Raw genomic sequence first — 20398 nt, 5'->3', positions numbered from 1 at the left:
TCTATGTCTTCTCCCTGGACCTCCTCAATGTCCACCTCTTGAACATCAGACTCTGAGGGCTCATCTTCACTGTCACTTTCCAACCTTGTTGAGGATGGCTCGTTGTCAGACTCAAAAAGCCTAAGATTTTCCCGGATGGCCACCAATTTTTCAACCCTTGTATTGGTCAGCCTGTTGTGTGCTTTGGTGTGTGTGTTCCCATACAAGGACCTGAGGCGGCTGATGTTGGTGGGATTTGGAGGATGATGGAGGCAACAGGGGAAAGAGCCTCAGATCCACAAAGTCACTTCCACCAGGTGGCTGATGAGATATGTTGGCACAACTGCCATATTACATCTCCATCCCAAAGCCATTGCTTGTAAGTGTACTTCGCCAGACTGCCAAGAACCTTGCCCTCATCCAGGCCATGGTGGCAAGACACAGTAGTGATGACACCATAGGCCTTGTTGATCTCTGCACCAGACAGGGTGCTTTTGCCAGCATACTTGGGGTCCAACATGTACGCTGTGGGGTGCATGGGCTTCAGGCAAAGTCTTCATGCTTTTTGATGTATTTCAGAACTGCAGTTTCCTCTGCTTGGAGCAACAGTGAAATGGGCAGGGCAGTATGAATTTCTTCTCATACATCTGCAAGCAGAGTCTGGACATCAGACAGGATGGCATTGTCTCCCTCAATCTGTGCATCAACTACTGCTATAGGTTTCAGGCTGCTTACAACTCTCTTCCAAAATACATCATCCAGGAGGATCCTCTTGATGGGGCTGTCCAGATCAGCAGACTGTGATATGGCCATTTCTTGGAGAGACTCCTTCCCCTCCAAGGGACTGTCTAACATAATGACAACACCACTCCAACGGGTGTTGCTGGGCAGCTTCAATGTGGTGCTCTTATTCTTCTCACTTTGCTTGCTGAGGTAGATTGCTGCTATAACTTGATGACCCTTCACATACCTAACCATTTCCTTGGCTCTCTTGTAGGGCATATCCACTGATAAGCAGATTCAATGCATAAGCAGCACAGCCAATGGGTGTGATGTGAGGGTAGGACTCCTCCACTTCAGACCAAGCAGTCTTCACGTTCGCAGCATTGTCTGTCACCAGTGGTCCAAGGTCATTGATGACTGCCTTCAGCTCATCTGCAATGTAGAGACTGAGGTGTCTGTTGTCCCTTGTGTCTCTGCTCTATTACAGTACTGGTTGAGGAGTGGAGAGGATGTAATTAATTATTCCTTGCCCACGAACATTCGACCACCCATCAGAAATGATTGCAATACAGTCTGCTTTCTCTATGATTTGCTGAACTCTTTTGAACTCTGCATCCAGCAAATTAGTAGATAAAGCATGTCTGTTTGGAGGGGTGTATGCTGGGCAAAGAACATTCAGAAATCTCTTCCAAAACACATTGCCTGTGAGCATCAGAGGTGAACCAGTTGCATACACAGCTCGAGCAAGACATTCATCAGCATTTCTCTGACTATGTTCCTCCATTGAGTCAAATAACAAAGTACCATGAGCTGTTGCTATCAATAAGGTGTCTGATTAATCATTTTCACTTCGAATAGAAGTAGGGGGACTTTTGTCAGAGGTTGCTTGTTGAAGCGCTGAGGGAACTTTATGCATTTGGCCACATGCAGTAGCGTGCCGTGGTTCTGGGGCCTGGGCCTTCAGTGAAGTCCTACACAGTCCCACCCGAATTAATCCACCTCTTATTACCATCATTATGATGCCATGGCTCTAGACACTATACATTTAGACAGAAACGCAGTATAACCAGGCGTTGCGTCACCTTGAAATTGACATTTTTATTCAGAGAATTGCAGGGGAAGAGTACAATACCTTTTCATTGTGCAGCTTCGTTGCCCTGCGCGCTTGTTCGTTGAGCTGTAGATCCACTCGGGTGTCTCCAAAAGTTCTCAAAAGCACCATTGTTTGTAAGTGCCCAGCCGTACTTTGGTGTCTCGTTGCTGCCTTGGTTAGACAACTCAGGTTTGCAAAGCCAGTGTGGCTCCAAACACCAAATCGATCACTTGCAAATAATAGGCATTCCCAGCAGTACAGTTTGCAGTGCTTCTCAGAGCCTGTGAGTCATTCATAGTTGAAAGTGGCGAACGAACCCCTTTCCCGCCTGTGACAGGCTTTGTAGCGTCGGCGTCTACCTCTCCTGACAATGTCTAACTTTTCTTGAAAAGTTTGTCTTGAGAATAATTAATTATATCCTCGACCAAATCGATAACTTCTCCTTCCGCCATTGTGGGTTGAAAAAACAGCTTAGTAGCACGCAAATTAATTTGTTGATCAATTTCAGTTTCCTAGTTCTGAGACCTGCCCATATAGGACCTGCCTCTCAATATTGGTAATCCAATCAAAAGACGTGCACGCACTACGCCTGCTAGCTGGCTCCTGTGTAACACTGGAGCCAGCCAGCAGGCGTACAATAGCCAACTCTAAAGCTGATTGGTTGACACTAAATGTTAATTTCCATTCACTTTAAGCTACAAGCGCCCGCACTGTTGATTCTGAAGGCCTGAGGGCAGATTTTAGTCCCCTGGCAACACATGATGGCTGAATATATTTGGATAAAAGATCTACCATAAAGACCAGCCCTCCAAATCTCAACCTGGGGCTGGAAGCAGTGCAACCAAGAGGAACGCTAAGAAATGAAGAGTGTAACTCTTACTCTGGGGAATAATTTAATACATATTTGTGGGAAAATATATATTTTTTAAAATTATATTCTGATGATGTTTAGGCCAGCAGAGAAGGCCTTGCTGGCCCTGACGGCCCACCACTGGCCAGATGATTCTGCATCTTTGTTGCATTTGGCCAGATGATTCTGCATCTTTGTTGCATTCTTCACATATGATTTGGCACAGTATTTGCAAATGTATACAGCTCTTCCTAGCTGCAGTGAAATGTCTCCACACATCAGAGCCTGTGGCATTTTCCTGTAGAGATTAGAAAAAAACGATGTACAGATAAATATTTAAGCAGCTAGACTAAACAACTCCTTTGTAAGATAAATGTTTTAAGATTAAACATGTATGGGAGCAGGTGAACTAACACTCCTCAGTTAGCAGGCTCAAGCAAGCTAAAACCCACATGATAGCAAAAGCTAACCAGCAGAAATGGTTGACAAGTTATAAGCACACTTTTCTGTAAACTGCTATTTACTAGTTAACAAACAATCATGTATGTCATATAAAATATAATCACCCCACCCAGTATTGTAATCAAAACTTACCAGAAAGCATGTAGTCCTTGGCTCAGACATTGTAGTTTAACCAAAATATTCCACAAGACCTAGAGTTACCAGTGTTAATCCCTAGTATGGTGGTTATGCAACATGTCAACATGTGTATAAGAATTATGTTGCATTTACTCTCTCTGTAGGCCTACTCTAGTTAGACCCTGCACTGTGTACATTCAAAACACATGTCCTTGATAGGCATTTCCCAATATTCATGTCTTGATGTTTCACCTCAAACTCTTCATATATGTGTTTCTCTGCTGTAATGTGTGCAATCTTCTTTAAAGTAAAATATTTTGGTAGTTTCTGTAAATATTTGAGCTACTGGCATGAAAAAATACCTTGGAGTTTGGTCAGATAAAAACCATCCGTCTCCCTCCGTTCCTTGGCTTCTGTAGCCTCGTTTCTGAATTGACAACATCTGTTCTGGCGCACTCCTGCTGGCCTTTCTCTCGCTCTCCATCCATGCACATACATGGACATGCTTCAGAACTTAATTTTGCCGGACCCCAGGAACAGTTGCTAATGGGGATCCATAATACAAATACTCCCCTCCTCCTACCACCTGTTTTAAAGCAGCAGCTGCAGCCAAATAGGATGTTTTTCTCCTTATATCCCCCCTACATTATTTTATTTACAACACAGTGTGAAAAATAGAGGTAGGGTGTAGATAATCAAAGGACGATGAATGTAATAAGAAATCTTAGGTGCTAGCTTAAAGCTGGTAGCAACCACTACAAAATGTCCTGTCAAAACGAGGATGAGGCGGATGTCCAGGTTAAGGCGAGTTTAGTGGAAGAAGATGTCCACATTCACACACACACCCGACCACTCATGGTTCAGATAACTGAGAATCATGTCCAGTGAGAACTGACATTAACTATGGTTCTGAAAGGAAATAGGAAAAAGAGAACTTAGGCCACAGCACTGCTATTTATGAGCGACATGGCTTGTATAACACAGGTAAATACAGTTGAAGTTGGAAGTTTACATACATTTAGGTTGGAGTCATTAAAACTCCATTTTCAACCACTACACATTTCTTGATAACAAACTATAGTTTTGTCAAGTCGGTTAGGACATCTACTTTGTTTATGACACAAGAAATGTTTCCAACCATTGTTTACAGACAGATTATTTCACTTATAATTCACTGTGTCAGAAGTTTACACACACTAAGTTGACTGTGCCTTCAAACAGCTTGGAAAATTCCAGAAAAGGATGTCATGGTTTTAGAAGCTTCTGATAGGCTAATTGACATCATTTGAGTCAATTGGAGGTGTACCTGTGGATGTATTTCAAGGCTTACCTTCAAACTCAATGCCTCTTTGCTTGACATCATGGGAAAATCTAAATAAATCAGCCAAGACCTCAGAAAAAAATGGTAGACCTCCACAAGTCTGGTTCATCATTGGGAGCAATTTCCAAATGCCTGAACGTACCTCGTTCATCTGTACAAACAATAGTATGCAAGTATAAACACAATGGGACCAGCAGAAGCTAACCAGCTAATTAGCTACAAGCTATTTAGTCATTGTTAGCCTCTGCTAGCGGCTTTTACCTTCTGCACAGATACCAGCCCTGTTTTTTAGCCTGGATAATACTCGCCAGTTTACCAGTATCGGACTGTCTCTCCACAACAATGTCGTATTCCTGCTGTAATCCCTGGACCACTACTTCTGATCTTCACAGCTAGCTTGCACTCACCGTGGAACCCAGTACCGAAGCTATCCCTGTGGCCCACCTCCCGGCCTACTCAGCTGTTCACCTGAACCCCACTCATACAGGGCTAGAGCCCAATACTCCACCGGATCCTTGCTGTAAACTCTGGACCTTGGCACCGGATCACCGCTGCTACCGATTGGCTATAGTGGCTAACGCCACTGCCACGAAGCTAGCACCAATTAGCTGTGAGCCAGACGCATCTCCCGGCTAGCAAACTAAATTCTACAATACCTCTTTCACCATCTGGCTTGGATTCTCTGTCGACACGGTGCCCCGCCGCACCACCATGAATGGTCTGCCGACGAATACTCCATCCGCTGTGCCTTCAACCGGCCTCCGTCGGAGCAGACGCTCCTACTAGCCCCGGGCTACTAACTTTAAACGCTGTGTCGCCCGCGTGCTAGCGTAGTGGCGGCTTCCCTGTTCCATCTGATGCTGCCCCCTGGACGCTATGATCACATGGCTATATAGCTGATGCCTGCTGGACTGTCCATTAATCACGGTACTCCATTCTGTTTATTTATTTTTTATCTGTCGACCCCAGCCGTGAACTCAGGCTCTGTGTGTAGTTAATCCGACCCTCTCTGCCTAGTCATCGCCATTTTACCTGCTGTTGTTGTGTTAGCTGATTAGCTGTTGTTGTCTCACCTGTTTTAGCTAGCTCTCCTAATCAACACTTGCAATTTACTTTATGCCTCGCTGTATGTCTCTCGCAAATGTCAATATGCCTTGTATACTGTTGTTCAGGTTAGTTGTTTTAGTTTACAATGGAGCCCCTAGTTCCACTCTTCATACCTCTGATACCTCCTTTGTCCCACCTCCCACACATGCGGTGACCTCACCCATTACAACCAGCCTGTCCAGAAATACAACCTCTTATCATCACCCAGTGCCTGGGCTTACCTCCATTGTTCCCGCACCCCACCATACCCCTGTCTGCACATTATGCCCTGAATATATTCTACCATGCCCAGAAATCTGCTCCTTTTATTCTTTGTCCCCAACGCTCTAGGCAACCAGTTTTGATAGTCTTTAGCCGCACACTCATCCTACTCCTCCTTCTCTCTTCCGCGGGTGATGTGGAGGTAAACCCAGGCCCTGCATGTCCCCAGGCACCCTAATTTGTTGACTTCTGTGATCGAAAAATACTTGTTTTCATGCATGTCAACATCAGAAGCCTCCTCCCGAAGTTTGTTTTACTCACTGCTTTAGCACACTCTGCCAACCCGGATGTCCTTGCCGTGTCTGAATCCTGGCTTAGGAAGGCCACCAAAAATTCTGAGATTTCCATACCCAACTGTAACATTTGCCGTCAAGATAGAACTGCCAAAGGGGGAGGAGTTGCATTCTACTGCAGAGATAGCCTGCAAAGTAATGTCATACTTTTCAGGTCCATACCCAAACAGTTCGAACTTCTAATTTTAAAAATGAATCTCTCCAGAAATAAGTCTCTCACTGTTGCCGCCTGCTACCGACCCCCCTCAGCTCCCAGCTGTGCCCTGGACACCATTTGTGAATTGATCGCCCCCCATCTAGCTTCAGAGTTTGTTCTGTTAGGTGACCTAAACTGGGACATGCTTAACTTCTTGCGTCGAGCCATCCCGGATCCGGTATCGTGACTACAGCCTCAAGCTCATTACCATAACGCAACGTTAACTATTCATGAAAATCGCAAATGAAATGAAATTAATCTATTTGCTCTCAAGCTTAGCCTTTTGTTAACAACACTGTCATCTCAGATTTTCAAAATATGCTTTTGAACCATAGCTAAACAAGCATTTGTGTAAGAGTATTGATAGCCTAGCATTGCATTAAGCCTAGCATTCAGTATGCAACAGTTTCCACAAAAACCAGAAAATAATTCAAATAAAATAATTAACCTTTGAAGAAATTCAGATGTTTTCAATGAGGAGACTCTGTTAGATAGCAAATGTTCCGTTTTTACAAAAAATATTATTTGTGTCGACTAATCGCTCCGTTTTGTTCATCACATTTGGGGAGGGAAAAAAAATATATATATTAAGTCATTAAAACGCAAACTTTTTTCCAAATTAACTCCATAATATCGACAGAAACATGGCAAACCGATGTTTAGAATCAATCCTCAAGGTGTTTTTCACATATCTATCGACGATAAAATCCATCGTGGCAGTTTACTTTCTCTTCTGAAGAAATGGAACGCGCATGGACCTACAGATTACGCACACAGGACACCGGGCGGGACACCAGGTAAATGTAGTCTCTTATGGTCAATCTTCCAATGATACGCCTACAAAGACGTCACAATGCTGCAGACACCTCGGGGAATAGACAGAAACCGCAGGCTCATTCCTGGCGCATTCACAGCCATATAAGGAGACATTGGAACACAGCGCCTTCAGAATCTGGGGCATTTCCTGTATGAAACTTCATCTTGGTTTCGCCTGTTGCATTAGTTCTGGGGCACTCACAGATAATATCTTTGCAGTTTTGGAGACGTCAGAGTTTTGTCTTTCCAAGGCTGTCAATTCCATGCATAGTCGAGCATCTTTTCGTGACAAAATATTGCGCTTAAAACGGGCACGTCTTTTTATCCAATAATGACATAGCGCCCCCATAGGTTGAACAGGTTAACACCCCGGCAGTCCTACAATCTAAGCTAGATGCCCTCAATCTCACACAAATCATCAAGGAACCCACCAGGTACAACCCTAAATCAGTAAACATGGGCACCCTCATAGACATTATCCTGACCAACTGGCCCTCCAAATACACCTCCGCTGTCTTCAATCAGGATCTCAGCGATCACTGCCTCATTGCCTGTATCCGCTACGGGTCCGCGGTCAAACGACCACCCCTCATCACTGTCAAACACTCCCTAAAACACTTCTGCGACCAGGCCTTTCTAATCGACCTGGCCCGGGTATCCTGGAAGGATATTGACCTCATCCCGTCAGTTGAGGATGCCAGGTCATTCTTTAAAAGTAACTTCCTCACCATCTTAGATAAGCATGCTCCGTTCAAATAATGCAGAACTAAGAACAGATATAGCCCTTGGTTCACTCCAGACCTGACTGCCCTCGACCAGCACAAAAACATCCTGTGGCGGACTGCAATAGCATCGAATAGTCCCCGCGATATGCAACTTTTCAGGGAAGTCAGGAACCAATACACGCAGTCAGTCAGGAAAGCAAAGGCCAGCTTTTTCAAGCAGAAATTTGCATCCTGTAGCTCTAACTCCAAAAAGTTCTGGGACACTGTAAAGCACCTCCTCCCAGCTGCCCACTGCAGTGAGGCTAGGTAACACGGTCACCACCGATAAATCCATGATAATCCAAAACTTCAACAAGCATTTCTCAACGGCTGGCCATGCCTTCCTCCTGGCTACTCCAACCTCGGCCAACAGCTCCGCCCCCTCCCGCAGCTACTCGCCCAAGCCTCCCCAGCTTCTCCTTTACCCAAATCCAGATAGATGTTCTGAAAGAGCTGCAAAACCTGGACCCATACAAATCAGCTGGGCATGACAATCTGGACCCTCTATTTCTGAAACTATCCACCGCCATTGTCGCAACCCCTATTACCAGCCTGTTCAACCTCTTTTCCGTCTTGTCTGAGATCCCCAAGGATTGGAGAGCTCCGCGGTCATCCCCCTCTTCAAAGGGGGAGACACCCTGGACCCAAACTGTTACAGACCTATATCCATCCTGCCCTGCCTATCTAAGGTCTTCGAAAGCCAAGTCAACAAACAGAACGCTGACCATCTCGAATCCCACTTCTCCGCTGTGCATTCCGGTTTCCGAGCCGGTCAAGGGTGCACCTCAGCCACGCTCAAGGTACTAAACAATATCATAACCGCCATAAAAGACAGTACTGTGCAGCCGTCTTCATCGACCTGGCCAAGGCTTTCGACTCTGTCAATCACCATATTCTTATCGGCAGACTCAGTAGCCTCGGTTTTTCTAATGACTGCCTTGCCTGATTCACCAACTACTTTGCAGACAGAGTTCAGTGTGTGAAATCTGAGGGCATGTTGTCCGGTCCTCTGGCAGTCTCTACGGGGGTACCACAGGGTTCAATTCTCGGGCCGACTCTTTTCTCTGTATATATCAATGATGATGCTCTTGCTGTGGGCGATTCCCTGATCCACATCTACGCAGACGACACCATTCTGTATACTTCGGGCCCTTCCTTGGACACTGTGCTATCTAACCTCCAAACTAGCTTCAATGCCTTACAACACTCCTTCCGTGGCCTCCAACTGCTCTTAAACGCTAGTAAAACCAAATGCATGCTTTTCAACCGTTCGCTGCCTGCACCCACACGCCCGACTAACATCACCACCCTGGATGGTTCCGACCTAGAATATGTGGACATCTATAAGTACCTAGGTCTCTGGCTAGACTGTAAACTCTCCTTCCAGACTCATATCAAACATCTCCAATCCAAAATCAAATCTAGTCGGCTTTCTATTTCTCAACAAAGCCTCCTTCACTCACGTCGCCAAACCTACCTTAGTAAAACTGACTATCCTACCGATCCTCGACTTCGGCGATGTCATCTACAAAATAGCTTAAAATACTCTACTCAGCAAACTAGATGCAGTTTATCACAGTGCCATCCATTTTGTTACTAAAGAACCTTATACCACCCACCACTGCGACCTGTATGCTCTAGTCGGCTGGCTCTCGCTACATATTCGTCGCCAGACCCACTGGCTCCAGGTCATCTACAAGTCCATGCTAGGTAAAGCTCCACCTTATCTCAGTTCACTGGTCACGATGGCAACACGATGGCAACACGATGGTGGCACGTGCTCCAGCAGATGTATCTCACTGATCATCCCTAAAGCCAACACCTCATTTGGCCGCCTTTCCTTCCCATTCTCTGCTGCTTGTAACTGGAACGAATTGGGGGGGAAAAAATTGCTGAAGTTGGAGACTTATTTCCCTAAACCAACTTTAAACATCTGCTATCTGAGCAGCTAACCGATCGCTGCAGCTGTACATAGTCCATCTGTAAATAGCCCACCCAATTTACCTACCTCATTCCCATAGTGTTTTTATTTATTTACTTTTCTGCTCTTTTGCACACCAGTATCTCTACTTGCACATGGTCATCTGATAATTTATCACTCCAGTGTTAATTTGCTAAATTGTAATTATTCGCCTACCTCCTCATGCCTTTTGCACACAATGTATATAGACTTTCTACTGTGTTATTGACTTGTTTATTGTTTACTCCATGTGTAACTCTGTGTTGTTGTCTGTTCACACTGCTATGCTTTATCTTGGCCAGTTTGCAGTTGTAAATGAGAACTTGTTCTCAACTAGCCTACATGGTTAAATAAAGGTGAAATAAAAAAACATCAAGACATCAGTTAAAGTTAAAGCTTGGTCGCAAATGGGTCTTCCAAATGGACAATAACCCCAAGCATACTTCCAAAGTTGTGGCAAAATGGCATAAGGACAACAAAGTCAAGGTATTGGAGTGTCCATCACAAAGCCCTGACCTCAATCCTATAGACAATTTGTGTGCAGAACGGAAATAGCGTGACCAAGCAAAGAGGCCTACAAACCTGACTCAGTTACACCAGCTCTGTCAGGAGGAATGGGCCAAAATTCACCCAACTTATTGTGGGAAGCTTGTGGAAGGCTACCTGAAATGTTTGACCCAAGTTAAACAATTTAAAGGCAATGCTACCAAATACTAATTGAGTGTATGTAAACTTCTGACCCACTGGGAATGTGATGAAAGAAATAAAAGCTGAAATAAATCTCTACAATTATTTTGACATTTCACATTCTTAAAATAAAGTGGTGATCCTAACTGACCTAAAACAGGGACCTTTCACTTGGATTAAATGTCAGGAATTGTGAAAAACTGAGTTTAAATGTATTTGGCTCAGGTGTATGTAAACTTCTGACTTCAACTGTAGATAATTGCATTGGCTATAATACACCACAGCAGGCCTAATGCCTAGTCAAACATGTGCTCAAATAAACATTACAGTCATGTTGAAATGTATACATAATATTAATACACTGAGTATGAATGATATATTATAGAAAATAGCCTAGCTCCATAAATGAGTAACGCTAATAAAAACCTAATCGCTAACAGTCATGCTCATGCATTCTAATGCAAAATGCTAACAGTAATGCTAACGCTAGCGGGAGCGGGAGCTAGCTAACAAGCTCAACACACAGTAATCATACAAAATAGACCACAAAACTTAACTCCACATAATATGACACCTATCTCAAGGCACTTACGTTTGGATGCACGTGCAATTAAACATCAGGCATACAGGAGGAAAACCTCCTGCTAAAGTTAACTGTGAAACTGCTCATCCGGATGGAGAAAGCATGTTTCTGACCACACATCGTGCTGGGGTCATAGATTAATATGAAGTCCCGGGGATTAAGTCCGTTGATTGGTTTAACAAGATGGTGATATGTACTTGGCGTCACCTTGACCAATAAGACAGTAACAAACGTGTGGATCCTATGAATGAGACTATGCTGCCAGACTAGAACTAACCAGAAGGGACGGCTAGAATAAACTGGCCGTTTTAACATGCTTCAGAGTTATTGAATTAACTTGTCAGGTGACACTGAGGTGGTGAGGTTTGCCACATCTTCAACCAGCTAAAACCACACAATCGGCATGCACTTCTATTGTATTCTACTCTATCAGAAAACTATAAGGGCACAAGATGAAACGCAGATGCAGACACAGGAGGCAGATGGTTTGAGTCTGATATTTATTACATTCAAAAGGGGTAGGCAAGAGAATGGTCGTGGACAGGCAAAAGGTGAAACCAGTTCAGAGATCAGGAGGTACAGTGTGGCAGGCAGGCAGAATGGTCAGGCAGGCGGGTACAGAGTCTAGAAAACAGCCAAGGGTCAAAACCGGGAGGACTCATTAAAGAGACTAGACAAGGCAGGAGCACAGGGAAACCACACTAGTTGACTTGGAAAATACAAGACAAACTGGCACAGAGAGACAGGAAACACAGGGATATATACACCAGGGATAACAAGTGACACCTGGAGGGGGTGGAGACAATAACACGGATAGGTGAAACTGATCAGGGTGTGACAGAAAACATTTATCCATTAATTTATCATGCAGCAGCCAAGCCTGGAATGCATTTCTTCACTCTAAAGGTGTTTGGTCAAATGTAGAGCCTTATATGTATCTCAAGACATGGCTCTAGGTAAATTATGCAAAACTGAATTTTCCATGTTATGCCTATGACCTACTGTATTTTGCCGGCTATGACATAGGCACAGAGTTTCTATGCGCAATATCACAGATTACTTTCAGAAACTTTCAGAAACGCTTGCGAAACAGACCAAACAAGCCGGGATTTGTGGTTTAAGAAGTCAATGATACAAGTGAAAAAATATTCCTTAGGTGTTAATTTTATCGAAATCTAAATACATAACCTAGATTCGATCCAATGTGTTAATTAGTTGAACATGTTTTTATTCCAACCTTGTGAAAGGGACAAACGGATACGTTTTCATTTTTCTCAAAAACAACTTTATATTGATGGAGTGCGTTTGATTTGACGGCTTGCACATGCGCAGTTCGGCGCGAGACGACCGTTAGACCCAATGACGGATTTCTACGATTGAGTTTAGATATCCAACGTCGCCATGACATTGCCTACAAGTGTGTTCGGGGATTTCTATTGGAGAAGCAGTTTTAGCCTATCTTCATATTGTACTTCTCTTTGACATAGGTCTTCGCATTAATCAAAGCAACTGGTTGCTATGGCATCGGGGAGAGTTCGCCCGTCAACCAATCAGAGATGAATTCCCACGGTCTTATCAACCAATGAAAATAGGACTCTGGGAATAGCGGAAATACATGAAACCCATACCACAAATACATTTTTTGCTCATACCACGTGTTTATAGGGAATCGCGAGTTGATGATCGCCTAAAGCCAAGGTAAATATGCATTCACCGGTAAAAACGGTTTATAGCTTTTATAAGTTGATCATTTTGCCTGACGGTAAATTAAGGAAATTCTACCTATATGCATACAGAACAATTTCTGACTATTTTGCACCGCGACCTAACGTTAGCTAACTACCAAACTAAAGCTAACGGTACCCTCGCTAGAAGCACTAGCAGTAACCATAAATGAACGTTGTGGATCAGTCTTAACACTTTCCAGCATTAAATAGAGAGGTTTCTAACATTGTTTTTCTAAGGCAGTGGTGGAAAAAGTACCCAATTGTCATACTTGAGTAAAAGTTCGAATTTTTTATAGCCTTTTATAGAAAATAACCTTAATAGAAAATAACTAAAGTAAAAGTCACCCAGTAAAATACTACATAAGTAAAAATCTAAAAGTATTTTATTTTAAATATACTTTAGTATCAAAAGTAAATGTAATTGCTGAAATATACTTAAATATCAAATATAAGAGTATTAATAATGTCAAATCCCTCATTATGCAAACCAGTCAGCCCAAGTTTTTTACATATATTTATTTATTTACGGATAACCAGAGGCACATTCCCAACACTCAGACATTAATTTCCAACGGAAGCATTTGTGTTTAGGCAGTCCACCAGATCAGAGGCAGTAGGGATATCAAGAGAACATCCTGTGTCAAGTGCAAGAATTGGACTATTTTCTTGTCAAAATGTAATGAGTACTTTTGGGTGTCAGGGAAAACGTATGAAGTAAAAAGTACATTATTTTCTTTAGGAATGTAGGGAAGTAAAAGTTGTCAAAACTATAAATAGTAAAGTACAGAAAATCCCCAAAATGACTTATGCTGTACATTAAAGTATTTTTACTGAAATACTTTACACCACTGTTCTAAGGCAATGCCAGAGACCAAGTTTCACTTCCCTTAGACTCCCAATGTGTCCCAAACTTTCACTGTGTGTTTGACATTTCTCAACGGTCTCATAAAGAGTTTGTGTAACTTGTGTGCAAATGTGTTCCTCCAGTCTTTATTGTTATGCCTGTAGATTTGGAACAGTGACTTTTCATTTCACTGTCAACTCTGTGTCTGTGTGTGAGATAAGAGAGGTCTCTGGTGGTGGTGTAGGCTTAGAGTCACAGAGCCATGTCTTTGGTTTTGAAGGATTACATTTTCTCTCACCAGAGCAAACACCTATAATTTGGAACCCGACTCAGGTTGCATAGGTGCCCACTCTTTGAAATACAGTACCAGTTAAAAGTTTGGACACACCTACTCATTCAAGGGTTTTAATTTATTTTTACTATTTTCTACATCGTAGAATAATAGTGAAGACATCAAAACTATGAAATAACACATATGGAACCATGTAGTAACAAAAAAGTGTTAATTAAACAAATCAAAATATATTTTGTATCTTAGATTTTTAAAAGTAGCCACCCTTTGCCTTGACAGCTTTGCACACTCTTGGCATTCTCTCAACCAGCTTCATGGGGAATGCTTTTCCAACAGTCTTGAAGGAGTTCCCACATATGCTGAGCACTTGTTGGCTGCTTTTCCTTCACTCTGCGGTCAAACTCATCCCAAACCATCACTAGCACATTAGAGGCTGCTGGCCACTTTAACCTCACTACGGTACGTGGGACGCTACCTGGCCAACATCCAGTGAAATTGCAGAGCGCCAAATTCAAAAACAGAAATACTCATTATAAAAATTCATAAAACATACAAGTGTTATACATTGGTTTAAAGATGAACTTCTTGTTAATCCAACCACGGTGTCAGATTTCAAAAAGGCTTTACGGCGAAAGCATACTATGCGATTATCTGAGAATAGCGCCCAGCAGACAAATCATTACAACAGTTACCAGTCAAGTAGAGGAGTTACACAAGTCAGAAATGGAGATAAAAATTAATCACTTACCTTTGATGATCTTCATATGGTTGCACTCACAAGATTTACTCAATAAATGTTTGTTTTGTTCGATAAAGTCCCTGTTTATATCCAAAAACCTCAGTTTTGTTCTCGCGTTTTATTCAGTAATCCACAGGCTCAAACGCAGTCACAACAGGCAAATGAAAAATCCAAATAGTATCCGTAAAGTTCGTAGAAACATTTCAAACTATGTTTATAATCACTCCTCAAGTTGTTATTAGCCTAAATAATCAACAATATTTCAACCGGACAATAATGTCGTCAATATAAAAGGTAAACAAGAAAGGCGCGCTCTCGGTCGCACGTATGAAAAAGCTCTGGGACATTGTAGGGTCCACTCATTCAGAGTGGTCTTATGCCCTCATTTTTCAGAATACAAGCCTGAAACAATTTCTAAAGACTGTTGACATCTAGTGGAAGCCATAGGAAGTGCAATTTGAGTCCTAAGTCAATGGATACTGTAATGGAGTTCAATAGAAAACTACAAACATTTAAAAAATCCCACTTCCTGAATGGATTTTTCTCAGGTTTTCGCCTGCCAAATCAGTTCTGTTATACTCACAGACATTATTTTAACAGTTTTGGAAACTTTCGAGCGTTTTCTATTATATGCATATCCTAGCTTCTGGGCCTGAGTAGCAGGCAGTTTACTTTGGGCACGCTTTTCATCCGGAAGTGAAAATAGCCCTACCCTTGTGAAGTTAACTTCTTGCGTCGAGCCATGTCGGATCCGGTAGCGTAATCATAGCCTCAAGCTCAATACCATAACGCAACGTTAACTATTCATGATAATCGCAAATGAAATGAAATTAATATGCTAGCTCTCAAGCTTAGCCTTTTGTTAACAACACTGTCATCTCAGATTTTCAAAAATATGCTTCTCTACCATAGCAAACTAGCATTTAGCGTTAGCATTTAGCGTTAGCATTAGCAGGCCACATTTTCGCAAAAACATTCAATAAATCATTTACCTTTGAAGAACTTCGGATGTTTTCAATGAGGAGACTCTCAGTTAGATAGCAAATGTTCAGTTTTTCCTGAAAATTTTTTTGTGCAGGTGAAATCGGTCCGTTTGGTGCGTTTGGCTACCAAAAAACCCCGAAAATTCAGTTATCCAAACGCCAAACTTTTTTCCAAATTAACTCCATAATATCGACTGAAACATGGCAAACGTTGTTTAGAACCAATCCTCAAGGTGTTTTTCACATATCTCTTCAATGATGTATCCTTCCTGGAAGTATGAGTCTCCTTCTGTAACGCAAGGTACAATGGTTGCCACTGGGAATTACGCACCGATTTAGACAAAGGACACCGGACGGCCCCCTGGCAAATGTAGTCTCTTATGGCCAATCTTCCAATGATATGCCTACAAATACGCCACAATGCTGCAGACATCTTGGATGAACGGCAGAGCGCATAAGCTCGTTCACAGCATATTCACAGCCATATAAGGAGACGTTAGTAAACACAGCGTCAAAAATCCTGTTCATTTCCTGTTTGAAGTTTCATCTTGGTTTCGCCTGTAGCATTAGTTCTGGGGCACTCACAGATAATATCTTTGCAGTTTTGGAAACGTCAGAGTTTTGTCTTTCCAAGGCTGTCAATTCCATGCGTAGTCGAGCATCTTTTCGTGACAAAATATTGTGCTTAAAACGGGCACGTATTTTTATCCAATAATGACATAGCGCCCCCATAGGTTGAAGAGGTTAAGGAATGGAACACTAGTCACTTTAATAATGTTTACATATCTGGCATTACTCATCTCATATGTATATAACGTATTCTATACTGTTCTACGGTATCTTAGTCACTTAATGTTTACATATCTTGCATTACTTGTATGTATATACTGTATTCTATACTATTCTACTGTATCTTAGTCTGTTCCGATCTGATATCGCTTGTCCATATGTACACTGCTCAAAAAAATAAAGGGAACACTAAAATAACACATCCTAGATCTGAATGAAAGAAATATTCTTATTAAATACTTTTTTCTTTACATAGTTGAATATGCTGCCAACAAAATCACACAAAAATTATCAATGGAAATGAAATTTATCAACCCATGGAGGTCTGGATTTGGAGTCACACTCAAAATTAAAGTGGAAAACCACATTACAGGCTGATCCAACTTTGGTGTAATGTCCTTAAAACAAGTCAAAATGAGGCTCAGTAGTGTGTGTGGCCTCCACGTGCCTGTATGACCTCCCTACAACGCCTGGGCATGCTCCTGATGAGGTGGCGGATGGTCTCCTGAGGGATCTCCTCCCAGACCTGGACTAAAGCATCCGCCAACTCCTGGACAGTCTGTGGTGCATGGAGCGAGACATGATGTCCCAGATGTGCTCAATTGTATTCAGGTCTGGGGAACGGGCGGGCCAGTCCATAGCATCAATGCCTTCCTCTTGCAGGAACTGCTGACACACTCCAGCCACATGAGGTCTAGCATTGTCTTGCATTAGGAGGAACCCAGGGCCAACCGCACCAGCATATGGTCTCACAAGGGGTCTGAGGATCTCATCTTGGTACCTAATGGCAGTCAGGCTACCTCTGGCGAGCACATGGAAAGAAATGCCACCCCACACCATGGCTGACCCACCGCCAAACCGGTCATGCTGGGGGATGTTGCAGGCAGCAGAACGTTCTCCACGGCGTCTCCAGACTCTGTCACGTCTGTCACGTGCTCAGTGTGAACCTGCTTTCATCTATGAAGAGCACAGGGCGCCAGTGGCGAATTTGTCCATCTTGGTGTTCTCTGGCAAATGCCAAACGTCCTGCACGGTGTTTGGCTGTAAGCACAACCCCCACCTGTGGACGTCGGGCCCTCATACCACCCTCATGGAGTCTGTTTTTGACCGTTTGAGCAGACACATGCACATTTGTGGCCTGCTGGAGGTCATTTTGCAGGGCTCTGGCAGTGCTCCTCCTGCTCCTCCTTGCACAAAGGCGGAGGTAGCGGTCCTGCTGCTGGGTTGTTGCCCTCCTACGGCCTCCTCCACGTCTCCTGATGTCCTGGCCTGTCTCCTGGTAGCGCCTCCATGCTCTGGACACTACGCTGACAGACACAGCAAACCTTCTTGCCACAGCTCGCATTGATGTGCCATCCTGGATGAGCTGCACTACCTGAGCCACTTGTGTGGGTTGTATACTCCGTCTCATGCTACCACTAGAGTGAAAGCACCGCCAGCATTCAAAAGTGAGCAAAACATCAGCCAGGAATCATAGGAACTGAGAAGTGGTCTGTGGTCACCACCTGCAGAACCACTCCTTTATTGGGGGTGTCTTGCTACTTGCCTATAATTTCCACCTGTTGTCTATTCCATTTGCACAACAGCATGTGACATTTATTGTCAATCAGTGTTGCTTCCTAAGTGGACAGTTTGATTTCACAGAAGTGTGATTGACTTGGAGTTACATTGTGTTGTTTAAGTGTTCCCTTTATTCTTTTGAGCAATGTATATAGTCTTACTTCATTCCTACTTAGATGTGTGTGTATTGGGTTTATGTTGTGTAGTTAGTTTGATATTACTTGTTAGATATTACTGCACTGTCGGAGCTAGATGCAAAAGCAATTCGCTACACCTGCAATAACATCTGCTAATCACGTGTGTGAACAATAACATTTTATTTTAATTGGGTTGAGGCGGGTGATTGTGGAGGCCAGGTCATCTGATGCGGCACTCCATCACTCTCCTTGGTCAAATAGCCCTTCCAGAGCTTGGGGGTGTTTTTTGGGTCATTGTCCTGTTGAAAAACAAATGATAGTCCCATTAAGCTCAACCCAGATGGGATATCACTTCAGAATGCTGTGGTAGCCATGCTGGTTAAGTGTGCCTTGAACCACACTTGCTGCGGAGATCACCCCATCCATTCACCTACTGGTTGGAACGAGGATCTCAAAAGTTTTTCTTGGCCCAAGCAAGTCTCTTCTTATTATTGGTGTCCTTTAGTAGTGATTTCTTTGCAGAAATTCAACCATGAAGGCCTGAGTCACACAGTGTTCTCTGAGCAGTTGATGTTGAGATGTGTCTGTTACTTGAACTCTGTGAAGCATTTATTTGGGCTGCAATCTGAGTCTGGTAGCTATCTAATGAACTTATCCTCTGCAGCAGAGGTAACTCTGGGTCTTCCTTTTTTGTGTTGGTCCTCATGAGAGCCAGTTTCATTGTAGTGCTTGATGGTTTTTGCGACTACACTTGAAGAAACTTTAAAAGGTCTTGAAATTTTCTGTATTGACTGACCTTCATGTCTTCAAGTAAGGATTTACTGTTGTTTCCCTTTGCTTATTTGAGCTGTTCTTGCCATAATATGGACTTTGTCTTTTACCAAATAGGTCTATCTTCTGTATACCACCCCTACTTTGTCACAACACCACTGATTGGCTCAAACGCATTAAGAAGGAAAGAAATTCCACAAATTAACTTTTAACAAAGCACACCTGTTAATTGAAACGCATTCCAGGTGACTACTTCATGAAGCTGGTTGAGAGAATGCCAAGAGTGTGCAAAGCGGTTGTCAAGGCAAAGGGTAGCTACGTTGAAGAATCTCAAATATAAACACTTTTTTGGTTACTACATGATTACATGTGTTATTTCATAGTGTTGATGTCTTCACTATTATTCTACAATGTAGAAAATAGTTCAAATAAAGAAAAACCCTTGAATGAGTAGGTGTGTCCAAACTATTGACTGGTACTGGAGATAGCCTAGTGAGTGCTTCTAATGTCTGACAAACCTGTCAAATGGTAGCCTAATTTGTTCTTATCTGAACCTATACTGGAAGTGTAATTTTCTTGGTTAATTGAAGAACAAGCTAGATCTAAGAGTGTATTCATTTTGAATCAGTTTCTAATCCAACTGAAATTTGCTCTGGCTAGCACCTCATCATGATGTTATACAGGCCATTGACCCTGAGGGTTACTCACTTTAGATGGTGTTCTTTTCCAGGCCTTACGTAAGGCATGTAGGGTATCCCTCAGAAATGAGAGACCTCCTCCCGGCAGTGACGTTAAGCCTTTCTCACCCTAACCCAAACTATCTGTCCCTACAGCTAGCCACCTACCGTGGTGATATGTTCCTGCACCTGTGGGTACATTTACTGTGTGGAAATTGAGTCCATGCTGCTGGTCTGATGACACGCTGGCCTTCCACTGGAGATGGATGGTCAAGACAGGAGACGAAGGCTTTTCTTGCACATAGCTTCTCCGAGTAGTCCATGTGGCTCCAGTCCAATGCAAACTATCTCAGAAGGATTAGGTGTGAGGTGGGGAAGTACAATTTGAGTTGGGACACATTAAGTTGTGTGTGTGTGTGTGTGCGCGCACGCTCTGTGTATCCACCTGTGTCCTCCTGAATGACAGGCATTTGACAACCTGCTGTGAGATGCCTTACCTCAGCCAACTCTGACACATTTATGGAGAGAGACAACCATGGATAGACACATGACATGTTTACCAGAAAACAGAACAGCAATTCTGTGGAAATGGTGGTTGTGTTACATAACCAGCCTATGGAACCTCTCCCTCCTAGGGCATCTGGTCTGGTACTGACCCAACCTTCAG

The 20398-nt window shown here is 43.1% G+C and overlaps 1 protein-coding gene across 2 annotated transcripts in view; it reads left to right on the top strand.

Annotated features, from left to right (window-relative positions):
• The first annotated feature begins 12828 nt into the window (after positions 1 to 12828).
• LOC115143344 (inositol hexakisphosphate kinase 2-like) overlaps positions 12829 to 20398 on the top strand; it is a 33693-nt gene continuing 26123 nt past the window's right edge. Inside the window, exon 1 of one of the 2 annotated variants that reach the window (XM_029683657.2) lies at positions 12829 to 12910. The gene's annotated coding sequence lies outside the window, so the exon portion shown is untranslated. The remainder of the gene's footprint in view (positions 12911 to 20398) is intronic. The other variant, XM_065001914.1, reaches the window with a different exon arrangement.

This window comes from Oncorhynchus nerka, linkage group LG15, assembly GCF_034236695.1.
Source record: "Oncorhynchus nerka isolate Pitt River linkage group LG15, Oner_Uvic_2.0, whole genome shotgun sequence".
Classification (NCBI taxonomy): Eukaryota; Metazoa; Chordata; class Actinopteri; order Salmoniformes; family Salmonidae; genus Oncorhynchus; species Oncorhynchus nerka.
The sequence above is the reverse complement of the archived record's forward strand: the minus strand, read 5'-3'. Positions and strand labels throughout refer to the sequence as shown.